General features: G+C 50.2%; 16 non-coding genes across 16 annotated transcripts; 3 read left to right on the plus strand and 13 right to left on the minus strand.

Annotated features, from left to right (window-relative positions):
- Positions 1-49: 49 nt before the first annotated feature.
- On the minus strand, positions 50-121 carry Trnae-uuc (transfer RNA glutamic acid (anticodon UUC)). The gene has a single exon. It is a non-coding gene; the product is annotated as a tRNA-Glu (tRNA).
- Positions 122-402: 281 nt separating this feature from the next.
- Positions 403-475, minus strand: Trnam-cau (transfer RNA methionine (anticodon CAU)). The gene has a single exon. It is a non-coding gene; the product is annotated as a tRNA-Met (tRNA).
- Positions 476-768: 293 nt separating this feature from the next.
- Trnag-gcc (transfer RNA glycine (anticodon GCC)) lies at positions 769-839 on the minus strand. The gene has a single exon. It is a non-coding gene; the product is annotated as a tRNA-Gly (tRNA).
- Positions 840-1,180: 341 nt separating this feature from the next.
- Positions 1,181-1,252, plus strand: Trnag-ucc (transfer RNA glycine (anticodon UCC)). The gene has a single exon. It is a non-coding gene; the product is annotated as a tRNA-Gly (tRNA).
- Positions 1,253-7,524: 6,272 nt separating this feature from the next.
- On the minus strand, positions 7,525-7,596 carry Trnae-uuc (transfer RNA glutamic acid (anticodon UUC)). The gene has a single exon. It is a non-coding gene; the product is annotated as a tRNA-Glu (tRNA).
- Positions 7,597-7,877: 281 nt separating this feature from the next.
- Trnam-cau (transfer RNA methionine (anticodon CAU)) lies at positions 7,878-7,950 on the minus strand. The gene has a single exon. It is a non-coding gene; the product is annotated as a tRNA-Met (tRNA).
- A 293-nt stretch (positions 7,951-8,243) lies between these two features.
- Positions 8,244-8,314, minus strand: Trnag-gcc (transfer RNA glycine (anticodon GCC)). The gene has a single exon. It is a non-coding gene; the product is annotated as a tRNA-Gly (tRNA).
- Positions 8,315-8,655: 341 nt separating this feature from the next.
- On the plus strand, positions 8,656-8,727 carry Trnag-ucc (transfer RNA glycine (anticodon UCC)). The gene has a single exon. It is a non-coding gene; the product is annotated as a tRNA-Gly (tRNA).
- A 586-nt stretch (positions 8,728-9,313) lies between these two features.
- Positions 9,314-9,387, minus strand: Trnai-aau (transfer RNA isoleucine (anticodon AAU)). Its single transcript has one exon. It is a non-coding gene; the product is annotated as a tRNA-Ile (tRNA).
- Positions 9,388-9,585: 198 nt separating this feature from the next.
- On the minus strand, positions 9,586-9,657 carry Trnae-uuc (transfer RNA glutamic acid (anticodon UUC)). The gene has a single exon. It is a non-coding gene; the product is annotated as a tRNA-Glu (tRNA).
- A 281-nt stretch (positions 9,658-9,938) lies between these two features.
- Trnam-cau (transfer RNA methionine (anticodon CAU)) lies at positions 9,939-10,011 on the minus strand. The gene has a single exon. It is a non-coding gene; the product is annotated as a tRNA-Met (tRNA).
- Positions 10,012-10,304: 293 nt separating this feature from the next.
- On the minus strand, positions 10,305-10,375 carry Trnag-gcc (transfer RNA glycine (anticodon GCC)). The gene has a single exon. It is a non-coding gene; the product is annotated as a tRNA-Gly (tRNA).
- Positions 10,376-10,716: 341 nt separating this feature from the next.
- On the plus strand, positions 10,717-10,788 carry Trnag-ucc (transfer RNA glycine (anticodon UCC)). The gene has a single exon. It is a non-coding gene; the product is annotated as a tRNA-Gly (tRNA).
- A 586-nt stretch (positions 10,789-11,374) lies between these two features.
- Trnai-aau (transfer RNA isoleucine (anticodon AAU)) lies at positions 11,375-11,448 on the minus strand. The gene has a single exon. It is a non-coding gene; the product is annotated as a tRNA-Ile (tRNA).
- A 198-nt stretch (positions 11,449-11,646) lies between these two features.
- Trnae-uuc (transfer RNA glutamic acid (anticodon UUC)) lies at positions 11,647-11,718 on the minus strand. The gene has a single exon. It is a non-coding gene; the product is annotated as a tRNA-Glu (tRNA).
- A 273-nt stretch (positions 11,719-11,991) lies between these two features.
- Positions 11,992-12,064, minus strand: Trnam-cau (transfer RNA methionine (anticodon CAU)). Its single transcript has one exon. It is a non-coding gene; the product is annotated as a tRNA-Met (tRNA).
- Between the last annotated feature and the right edge of the window lie 144 nt (positions 12,065-12,208).

The raw sequence follows: 12,208 nt of genomic DNA on the forward strand, positions 1-12,208 counted from the left end.
GCCGCTCGGACAGCTCAAACTTGTCACGATTCGTGTGGAAAAAATTCCGTTCCGGTACCGGGAATCGAACCCGGGCCTCCTGGGTGAAAGCCAGGTATCCTAGCCACTAGACCACACCGGATGCGGCCGTTTCATTCGACCGTTCGTACGGTCGCTTGTCGCATTGTCGCTCTCTTTGCGAGCATCTTTGCACATACTGACTGGCAAGGCGCGCACCTCAAACGTCGCAGAGCAATGCTTTTGGCTTCATGCTGTGCTGGGAGAAGAGGAATAGGGAAGCTGTATGTAGCAATAACAGGAAGTAAACATTTTCCCGCTGAAGTGTTGAAACGTTGTGGATAACAAACAAGAAATAAGTTGGCGCCCTAGCAACAGCACCACCTTCAGTCACAGAAAATTAGATGCCCCGGGTGAGGATCGAACTCACGACCTTAAGATTATGAGACTTACGCGCTGCCTACTGCGCTACCGAGGCAGGCGATCGTTAGACCTTCTGGAATCTTGGTAAGTATCGAATACAAGTGGTAGAGAGTCTGCACTCCCTGGCTCATTTTTTCTGTTGCTACACGTGCATTCACGGCGCGGCAGGCAACTTGCGATGCTAGGCCGACGCCAGTATGTACAATAGCACGCAGGAGTCCAAACGAGCAGTCGTCCGCGCTGCATGATTGGTTCTTTCCATACGGAATCCCGCGGTTCATTCTCATGGCTCACGCAGTTCGAGTGCGAAAGACACGCAGCACCCCTACCGGAGAAAAAACAAAATGATGCATCGGCCGGGAATCGAACCCGGGCCGCCCGCGTGGCAGGCGAGCATTCTACCACTGAACCACCGATGCTCGGGCCAGCGGTACCTTCACGCTGCTTCCCGAGCAGATGTCTCAAGGGAAAGTGGGACTGCCGTCAAGCGCCGTAGCATTCTGTGGAGAAGATGCTGCAGACGCTGAATCCTGCACTGCACTGCTTAAAGATGCCGCCAGAACGCGGTCCTCTGCGTACTCTTGCGTCGCCGGCGCCGACTCTTGCCAAAGGATGCGAAATGTGCGCGGATACGCTGTCCGAATGCGTCTGGATGTGCTCCCCTAGCCTGCCTCGAAATGCGCCTGCCGGGTACGATCACCTTCGGCCGCTGCCGACAGGCGGGAAGCCGACTCAGCGCGGTGGCGGGGCGCTCGCTTGTGCGGTCGTGGTGTAATGGTCAGCATAGTTGCCTTCCAAGCAGTTGATCCGGGTTCGATTCCCGGCCACCGCAGCAGGCTTTTAATTTCGCGTATGAGTACTTTTGCCACGCGCTCTTAAACTATTGTTTTTTCGCCCTCTTACTCGCTGCATACCAGCCCTTAGTGTGTCTCGACTTGTCTCGACTTTGCTCAGCTGACGCGAGAGCTGACGCTCTCAAATCGGCCTATATCAAAACGACAAGCACGAGAAACGACTGAGAGAGGTAAGGAGAGGCGAGGCGAGGCGATGGACACACAGCACGCCCCCTTCATTTCACGGTGGCGTCTCCCTGGCCGAATCGGGCTGTAGCTCCGAAAACAAAGGAGAAACAAAAATAGGAAGTAAAACTGCCAATAGTGCCCTGTGTTCCCATGCGCTCACCCGCCCAAGTACTGACAAGGGCCAAAGTTGTTACGCATCGGCAATCGGACATTTTCTTTCATTTTCTCTAACCAGTGTATTCAAGATATTATGGCCATTGCCGAGTGAATGCTGTAGTGCTTCCCGACGAGTCGGGTTCGGATCCTCTGTCAACTTCCACGCAGGGTGATGATCATTTGGTCATCACACTCGCCAGCTGAAATCGGCGCTGCCTTTTCGCAGTAGTAAAAGAGAAGTGGCCCGTGGGGGGATCGAACCCACGACCTTCGCGTTATTAGCACGACGCTCTAACCAACTTTTTTTTTTTTTTTTTTTAGGGCCTCCCATCTCCCCTTCTAGCCCTTCCATTCGCTCTCCTTCATGCGCCTTCTTCGGCGAGCTTCATTGCTATAATCAAATTAAATGCTCCTTCTCACGTAAGGGAATCCATACCAAACGTGGTAGGAAAAGTAAATTTCCGCATCCAAATGAGCTTATTCTGTGATGTTGGATGGTTTGTCATAATGAGGGAACTGGATATGTTGAAAAATGGGGATAAAGAAAGAAAAATTAAGTGGAAAAATGAAAAACGTAGACTTCTTAAGAACACACACAATACATGACACTGATCTCAGATTATTATCACAGTATATCATTCAACACATCATCCAATACCTTCCTTGTGAAAGAGTATGTGTAGCATATTTCCAAAATGCTTGGTGTGGTTCCGTTGGGCGCGTAGCTTGTAATATTCCTCCGTGATGTAGCAGTTGTAGTCCTCAATGGTGTCCGTGGTCGTTTTGTGGATGACAAAGTGAACAAAATTGCCGTATAGCCACAGTATGGTATTATTTTTCTGACGCGGAAAATACATCACGTCCGGGGCCGAGAGTTCGGTGGTGGTGATGAATCTACCATCATTGCGCCTGAGGAATGCGACCTGCTGCTTAATGTGGTTCCATATGGTATTGTATCCTTGACAAGTAAACCTGTGAACTGTCGTATCCACATATCCACAACGGCGACACAAGGGAGTATCATGAAGTCCTATAGCATGGAGCCTCTCATTGTTGGCGATGATATCGTTAACCACTTGATACCATGTCGACCGTACTGACATGCTTAAGACTTTATTATGAATATTCTTCCAAACAGTATTCCAATCTTTGGATGGATATTTTTTCTCGATTCGATTCCTGACTGAACAGCGCCATGGAATAGAAGTAGCAGATGACGTGGCGCTACGGCTGGGTGTCAGATGTATACTCTCTTTGTAACTGATCTCAGTGAAGTAAAGTCTGACATGGTGCAGCTTAAAATGAATCGGAGCCACATTGACAGGAGCATCTAAACTCTGAGGTTCAGTCAGATGAAACAGTTGCGTCGTAATACTGTCGGGGTACTTACGGAGATGTTCTCGAGTACGCTTGATAAATAAAGTCACTGTCTTTTGACGAATATCTGTGAGTCCGAGGCCACCGGCGACCGGAGGTAAGGTCACTGTATGAGCTGGCACTTTAAATATACAGCCTCTCCATAACAGCTGACAAACTGCCCTCGTAATATTTTTGGCGATGCCCAAGGGCATAGGTAGACATTGCCCCAGGTAAATCGCTTTTGACAGGATCACACAGTTAATCAGTTGTACCCTTTGCATTAAATTGAGGTCCCTATTTCGATGCTCTATTAATGAGCCTCTGATGTTGGTAAGCATGTTCTTCCAGTTAACGGAAGCCATCTTGAGCGGGCAGCTAGAAAATGTGACACCGAGAGACTTATGTTGGTTCGTGGAAGGGATCCAATCTAAGTCTGCGTTCGCAAAACCATTGAGGCTGAGCATAGAGCTTTTCGTGTTATTCACAGCAGCACCAGTAGCACCACAATAAACGTGTAAGGCGGTCTTAAGAGTTTGAACATCGTCGTCACTCCGAACTATGACCCCTAAATCATCTGCATACACATTGGTTACTTTCTTTACCGACATAATCGTGATCCCTTCCAAGAGAACGTTTAAATGTCGGACAAGAGGTTCCAGAGCTATGACATAGAGCAGCATGGAGAGTGGGCTTCCTTGCGGGAATCCACGACAAATATTTATGGCTCTCGTGCATTGACCGTTGACAAGTACTTTTGCCGTCATCCCAGTAATCATACTTTGCAAAGACTTCAAGCACCGTCCCCCAAAACCCAGGGCCGACATTGTTTTAAAAAGATAACGATGATCAATCCGGTCAAAAGCATTTGCAAAATCAATAAAGCATAGAGCACCTTGAAGTTGAGCTGCCGAAAAAATGGAAATCACATCACGATATTCACTGACCGTTTTGATGATACTTCTATGCGGAAGGGCCGTTTGGTCCTGCGCAATGACACGTTGTAGGACTGGAGTCAGTCGCAATTTCAGTGCACGGGCAACAATTTTATAGTCTCCATTTAATAAACATATAGGTCGCAGACGACGGACAGCCTTCATTCCTCGCCCCTTGGGTACCATCACAAAGACACCCTCTTTAAACTCCGAGGGTATGGAGATACCGTTGATGACTTCATTGATGATGGCGGTGAGCACATCGCCTAGAACATTCCAAAACCTGTAGTAAAATTCGACTGGTAAACCATCCGGCCCAGGCGTCTTGTTTGCCGGAGAAGTTTTGACGATATCCAAAACATCATCACTAGTAAATATGTCCAATAGCGCCCTATTCTCGTCCTCAGTAACTATCGAGTCTGTGCCGTGAAGTAACGTCGCCACAGACTGTTCATTGACGTCAGGGGAAGTATATAAACTCGTAAAAAAGCGATGGATTTCGTTAATGATGTCACGTTGTTCATGGAGCACATCGTTATTCACATCGCGCAGGGTGTTGATAAAACTATTCCTTCTATTCTTTGCATGCCGGAGGAGATGATACAAAGAGGCAGTTTCATCTTCGACAGTGGAATGTGATCTTGACTTTACCTTCAAACCATCAAGTTGTCGCCGTTTCAGTTGGGTTAAAATCGCCTTAATTTTCTTTATTTGCATGAAATGGTCAGCAGACAAAACGGGACGATCATACAGTTCTCGCAAACAGATATAATAAAATTCAATAGTGTCTTTCCGAAGTTGAGCCCTTGCCTTGCCGTAGTCGATCAAAGTCATCCTCAGCTTCCTTTTAGCGTAGTTGGTCCACCACTCAATGGTGGAAACGTATCTGGGGCGCGCTCTGAGGCACATATTCCAGGTCACTTGGATGGATTCATTTAAGTCTGTTTCGTGAAGAAGACTGACATTCAATTTCCAAAGACCGCGTCCCCAATAGGTCGTTTGCCGGGCAAGATGTATGCTACAACGAACTCCACAGTGGTCAGAAAAACTGGTGGGAATCGTGTCTATTGAAGATGCACACTGCATTAAACTATCGGATATATAAATTCTGTCAATTCTACTGGCCGCCAAGTTCGTCATATATGTAAACTTAACAGCTGTGGGGTGAAATAATTCCCATGCGTCTGTAAGACGTAAGGCTGTGACACAATCTTTCAGTGCTTGAGAGAAGTTAAAGTTCGGTTTTTGATCTTTTGACTTCAGTACACAGTTCCAGTCGCCAGCTATAATGATATTTTCTGAATTGCCGTTTAATAATTGAACCATTTCACCGGTGAAAAAAGTTGTCCTGGCCGCTCGGGCGCTGCTACCAGAGGGGGCATAGACATTAACAACCGTCGTATTAAAGATTTTACAAGAGATTCCACGACCGGATTCTAGAAGACACAAAGGCTCCGCCGGTATACCATGTTTCACCAAAATAGCCGTTCCACATTCATTTTCGAAAGCAACATTTAAAATTTCAGTAAACCCCGGGAAATTAAATTCACTGACCATTACCTCCTGCAAGAGAGCAATATCGGTATCCGAAGTATACAAGAAATCTTTCAAAGCCGCCAATTTTGGTGGACTCCTAATCCTGTTAATATTCAAAGTCAGTATATTGTAAGTCTGTGACATACTCTGGAAACGTCGTTCCATTTAGGAAGAGAAAACAAAGGGACACACCAACATAAAAACCAGTGTAACGTTCAAGAAAATCGTCCTGTTAGTATCTGTGGACAAATGAGGCATTTCATTTTAGCGCAGCGATCCAGGGTGCCCTGCAAGGAGACTTTCGTCAACTGGTATGCTATCAATGATCATCGGCAGCGTGTCAACTGCCGTCGTTGCTCGTGGTACACAGTCATCTTCCTTGTCCGTCGCCCAGTCCAACCTAGGGGAAGACCGATCCGTGCTACATTCACGAGATGGCCGTCTGGGTGGACCATCATCGGGAGCCGCCAAGCCTTCTTTACACTCAATCCCTCCTCTAGACCTGTGTGTTACAGGGTTTCTACCATCGTCCCTATCTGGACTATACGTTGAACTATCTGAAATATCCTTATTTTCCTCTGGTCCATCATTGCTTTGGTCATCGTCCATCTTCGTAATCTGACGCAACTTTTCCCTGGTTTTTGGGACCTCGTGCGCCGCCGCCGGATGGGCAATCCGCCTCTTCTTGTTTTTTCGCGATCTAGGCGGGGAAGAGACCATATCTTGGCCGTCATCCGGTGGGGAGCGAGGCAGAGTAACTCCGACAGTGGCTGAGTATTCCAACTCCTGGAGCACCGTCGCATCAGTTCGACGCTGGGGAGTAGCAGTCGAAACCTCTGGGTTAACTGGCAGTTCGTTTTGTAGCCGGGGTAAAGCAGGTTCGCCCTGGTCAGAGACCGTGGAATCGTGAAGGGGAACTGCTTGAGAGACATGGTCGGTACCCGTCGCTTGGATGACACTTGTCGCAACGGGAGGGGACGGTGGAGCGATGACAGCCGCAGCCGCATACGAGAGCGGTATATTTACAACTCCAGGTGAGCGCGTGACGCTATCTCCGGGTGGTAACTGCGCGATCCGACGCCGCGAACACTCGGCGCGAATGTGCTCCGTCGAGTTACATATAGAACAAGTTCGCGGCTGTCCATCATAAATAACTAAAGCACGATACCCGGATACACTGATGAAGGACGGGATGTGCTTCAGCAAATCAATTCGAACCTGCCTCACGCCGTTCAGTACAGGCAACGGATAATCATTTCCCCACTTTTCTTCGTGAATAGAAAGGACACGTCCATATGCACGTAAAACCTCGCTCACATGATCACAAGGGATTTCGAAAGGAAGTTCAAATATCCGCACCGTACGCAAACCAAGTCCACCAAAAGAGACGTGAACTTCGGTAACACTCCCATCAGAACGTGTAAATCTCATAACACCACCACTTTCTTCAACGATACGACTACAGAGATCAGAATCCTTCAATTTAACAAATCCGACAGTTGCAAGATGCGACAAATGTATTCCAGTAATAGCATCGGAAGGAATCTTGACTTGTTCAATCACAAAATATTGAAATTCCAGGGCAGACGGTTTAACACATCCTCGTTCAAAAGTAAACTTCAGAGTATCTCGTCTAGAAATCAAAGCCATCTTCAAACTGGCACCATTACACAAACATCAACACGAGCACCCAGACAGCACAAACGAACGTATTGATAACGAAACGAAAAATCAACTAATAACAAGATAAACAACACAATATGGCGTCACAAGCAGCAGCAAACTTGCCTTGCCCTGAGCAGCGACGGAGCACAGCGTAAACACGTCCGCTCTCCACGACGGCTCAAGCCGTAATTTTCGCGTTATTAGCACGACGCTCTAACCAACTGAGCTAACGGGCCTCGGCAGATGCAGTTGCTCAGCCCTACGCTGGAATCAGGTGGCATGAAGCCATACACCATTCCTATGGTCGTCGTGTGTCTGCTTCCCTAGTCTATATTCTGCTGACGGTCACGAAACAGTAGCTATATTGCGAGCAGGACGGGAAACGGCCGCTCGGACAGCTCAAACTTGTCACGATTCGTGTGGAAAAAATTCCGTTCCGGTACCGGGAATCGAACCCGGGCCTCCTGGGTGAAAGCCAGGTATCCTAGCCACTAGACCACACCGGATGCGGCCGTTTCATTCGACCGTTCGTACGGTCGCTTGTCGCATTGTCGCTCTCTTTGCGAGCATCTTTGCACATACTGACTGGCAAGGCGCGCACCTCAAACGTCGCAGAGCAATGCTTTTGGCTTCATGCTGTGCTGGGAGAAGAGGAATAGGGAAGCTGTATGTAGCAATAACAGGAAGTAAACATTTTCCCGCTGAAGCGTTGAAACGTTGTGGATAACAAACAAGAAATAAGTTGGCGCCCTAGCAACAGCACCACCTTCAGTCACAGAAAATTAGATGCCCCGGGTGAGGATCGAACTCACGACCTTAAGATTATGAGACTTACGCGCTGCCTACTGCGCTACCGAGGCAGGCGATCGTTAGACCTTCTGGAATCTTGGTAAGTATCGAATACAAGTGGTAGAGAGTCTGCACTCCCTGGCTCATTTTTTCTGTTGCTACACGTGCATTCACGGCGCGGCAGGCAACTTGCGATGCTAGGCCGACGCCAGTATGTACAATAGCACGCAGGAGTCCAAACGAGCAGTCGTCCGCGCTGCATGATTGGTTCTTTCCATACGGAATCCCGCGGTTCATTCTCATGGCTCACGCAGTTCGAGTGCGAAAGACACGCAGCACCCCTACCGGAGAAAAAACAAAATGATGCATCGGCCGGGAATCGAACCCGGGCCGCCCGCGTGGCAGGCGAGCATTCTACCACTGAACCACCGATGCTCGGGCCAGCGGTACCTTCACGCTGCTTCCCGAGCAGATGTCTCAAGGGAAAGTGGGACTGCCGTCAAGCGCCGTAGCATTCTGTGGAGAAGATGCTGCAGACGCTGAATCCTGCACTGCACTGCTTAAAGATGCCGCCAGAACGCGGTCCTCTGCGTACTCTTGCGTCGCCGGCGCCGACTCTTGCCAAAGGATGCGAAATGTGCGCGGATACGCTGTCCGAATGCGTCTGGATGTGCTCCCCTAGCCTGCCTCGAAATGCGCCTGCCGGGTACGATCACCTTCGGCCGCTGCCGACAGGCGGGAAGCCGACTCAGCGCGGTGGCGGGGCGCTCGCTTGTGCGGTCGTGGTGTAATGGTCAGCATAGTTGCCTTCCAAGCAGTTGATCCGGGTTCGATTCCCGGCCACCGCAGCAGGCTTTTAATTTCGCGTATGAGTACTTTTGCCACGCGCTCTTAAACTATTGTTTTTTCGCCCTCTTACTCGCTGCATACCAGCCCTTAGTGTGTCTCGACTTGTCTCGACTTTGCTCAGCTGACGCGAGAGCTGACGCTCTCAAATCGGCCTATATCAAAACGACAAGCACGAGAAACGACTGAGAGAGGTAAGGAGAGGCGAGGCGAGGCGATGGACACACAGCACGCCCCCTTCATTTCACGGTGGCGTCTCCCTGGCCGAATCGGGCTGTAGCTCCGAAAACAAAGGAGAAACAAAAATAGGAAGTAAAACTGCCAATAGTGCCCTGTGTTCCCATGCGCTCACCCGCCCAAGTACTGACAAGGGCCAAAGTTGTTACGCATCGGCAATCGGACATTTTCTTTCATTTTCTCTAACCAGTGTATTCAAGATATTATGGCCATTGCCGAGTGAATGCTGTAGTGCTTCCCGACGAGTCGGGTTCGGATCCTCTGTCAACTTCCACGCAGGGTGATGATCATTTGGTCATCACACTCGCCAGCTGAAATCGGTGCTGCCTTTTCGCAGTAGTAAAAGAGAAGTGGCCCGTGGGGGGATCGAACCCACGACCTTCGCGTTATTAGCACGACGCTCTAACCAACTGAGCTAACGGGCCTCGGCAGATGCAGTTGCTCAGCCCTACGCTGGAATCAGGTGGCATGAAGCCATACACCATTCCTATGGTCGTCGTGTGTCTGCTTCCCTAGTCTATATTCTGCTGACGGTCACGAAACAGTAGCTATATTGCGAGCAGGACGGGAAACGGCCGCTCGGACAGCTCAAACTTGTCACGATTCGTGTGGAAAAAATTCCGTTCCGGTACCGGGAATCGAACCCGCGCCTCCTGGGTGAAAGCCAGGTATCCTAGCCACTAGACCACACCGGATGCGGCCGTTTCATTCGACCGTTCGTACGGTCGCTTGTCGCATTGTCGCTCTCTTTGCGAGCATCTTTGCACATACTGACTGGCAAGGCGCGCACCTCAAACGTCGCAGAGCAATGCTTTTGGCTTCATGCTGTGCTGGGAGAAGAGGAATAGGGAAGCTGTATGTAGCAATAACAGGAAGTAAACATTTTCCCGCTGAAGCGTTGAAACGTTGTGGATAACAAACAAGAAATAAGTTGGCGCCCTAGCAACAGCACCACCTTCAGTCACAGAAAATTAGATGCCCCGGGTGAGGATCGAACTCACGACCTTAAGATTATGAGACTTACGCGCTGCCTACTGCGCTACCGAGGCAGGCGATCGTTAGACCTTCTGGAATCTTGGTAAGTATCGAATACAAGTGGTAGAGAGTCTGCACTCCCTGGCTCATTTTTTCTGTTGCTACACGTGCATTCACGGCGCGGCAGGCAACTTGCGATGCTAGGCCGACGCCAGTATGTACAATAGCACGCAGGAGTCCAAACGAGCAGTCGTCCGCGCTGCATGATTGGTTCTTTCCATACGGAATCCCGCGGTTCATTCTCATGGCTCACGCAGTTCGAGTGCGAAAGACACGCAGCACCCCTACCGGAGAAAAAACAAAATGATGCATCGGCCGGGAATCGAACCCGGGCCGCCCGCGTGGCAGGCGAGCATTCTACCACTGAACCACCGATGCTCGGGCCAGCGGTACCTTCACGCTGCTTCCCGAGCAGATGTCTCAAGGGAAAGTGGGACTGCCGTCAAGCGCCGTAGCATTCTGTGGAGAAGATGCTGCAGACGCTGAATCCTGCACTGCACTGCTTAAAGATGCCGCCAGAACGCGGTCCTCTGCGTACTCTTGCGTCGCCGGCGCCGACTCTTGCCAAAGGATGCGAAATGTGCGCGGATACGCTGTCCGAATGCGTCTGGATGTGCTCCCCTAGCCTGCCTCGAAATGCGCCTGCCGGGTACGATCACCTTCGGCCGCTGCCGACAGGCGGGAAGCCGACTCAGCGCGGTGGCGGGGCGCTCGCTTGTGCGGTCGTGGTGTAATGGTCAGCATAGTTGCCTTCCAAGCAGTTGATCCGGGTTCGATTCCCGGCCACCGCAGCAGGCTTTTAATTTCGCGTATGAGTACTTTTGCCACGCGCTCTTAAACTATTGTTTTTTCGCCCTCTTACTCGCTGCATACCAGCCCTTAGTGTGTCTCGACTTGTCTCGACTTTGCTCAGCTGACGCGAGAGCTGACGCTCTCAAATCGGCCTATATCAAAACGACAAGCACGAGAAACGACTGAGAGAGGTAAGGAGAGGCGAGGCGAGGCGATGGACACACAGCACGCCCCCTTCATTTCACGGTGGCGTCTCCCTGGCCGAATCGGGCTGTAGCTCCGAAAACAAAGGAGAAACAAAAATAGGAAGTAAAACTGCCAATAGTGCCCTGTGTTCCCATGCGCTCACCCGCCCAAGTACTGACAAGGGCCAAAGTTGTTACGCATCGGCAATCGGACATTTTCTTTCATTTTCTCTAACCAGTGTATTCAAGATATTATGGCCATTGCCGAGTGAATGCTGTAGTGCTTCCCGACGAGTCGGGTTCGGATCCTCTGTCAACTTCCACGCAGGGTGATGATCATTTGGTCATCACACTCGCCAGCTGAAATCGGCGCTGCCTTTTCGCAGTAGTAAAAGAGAAGTGGCCCGTGGGGGGATCGAACCCACGACCTTCGCGTTATTAGCACGACGCTCTAACCAACTGAGCTAACGGGCCTCGGCAGATGCAGTTGCTCAGCCCTACGCTGGAATCAGGTGGCATGAAGCCATACACCATTCCTATGGTCGTCGTGTGTCTGCTTCCCTAGTCTATATTCTGCTGACGGTCACGAAACAGTAGCTATATTGCGAGCAGGACGGGAAACGGCCGCTCGGACAGCTCAAACTTGTCACGATTCGTGTGGAAAAAATTCCGTTCCGGTACCGGGAATCGAACCCGGGCCTCCTGGGTGAAAGCCAGGTATCCTAGCCACTAGACCACACCGGATGCGGCCGTTTCATTCGACCGTTCGTACGGTCGCTTGTCGCATTGTCGCTCTCTTTGCGAGCATCTTTGCACATACTGACTGGCAAGGCGCGCACCTCAAACGTCGCAGAGCAATGCTTTTGGCTTCATGCTGTGCTGGGAGAAGAGGAATAGGGAAGCTGTATGTAGCAATAACAGGAAGTAAACATTTTCCCGCTGAAGCGTTGTGGATAACAAACAAGAAATAAGTTGGCGCCCTAGCAACAGCACCACCTTCAGTCACAGAAAATTAGATGCCCCGGGTGAGGATCGAACTCACGACCTTAAGATTATGAGACTTACGCGCTGCCTACTGCGCTACCGAGGCAGGCGATCGTTAGACCTTCTGGAATCTTGGTAAGTATCGAATACAAGTGGTAGAGAGTCTGCACTCCCTGGCTCATTTTTTCTGTTGCTACACGTGCATTCACGGCGCGGCAGGCAACTTGCGATGCTAGGCCGACGCCAGTAT

The sequence above is a fragment of the Schistocerca serialis genome, unplaced genomic scaffold, assembly GCF_023864345.2.
Source record: "Schistocerca serialis cubense isolate TAMUIC-IGC-003099 unplaced genomic scaffold, iqSchSeri2.2 HiC_scaffold_1344, whole genome shotgun sequence".
In the NCBI taxonomy this organism is placed as follows: Eukaryota; Metazoa; Arthropoda; class Insecta; order Orthoptera; family Acrididae; genus Schistocerca; species Schistocerca serialis.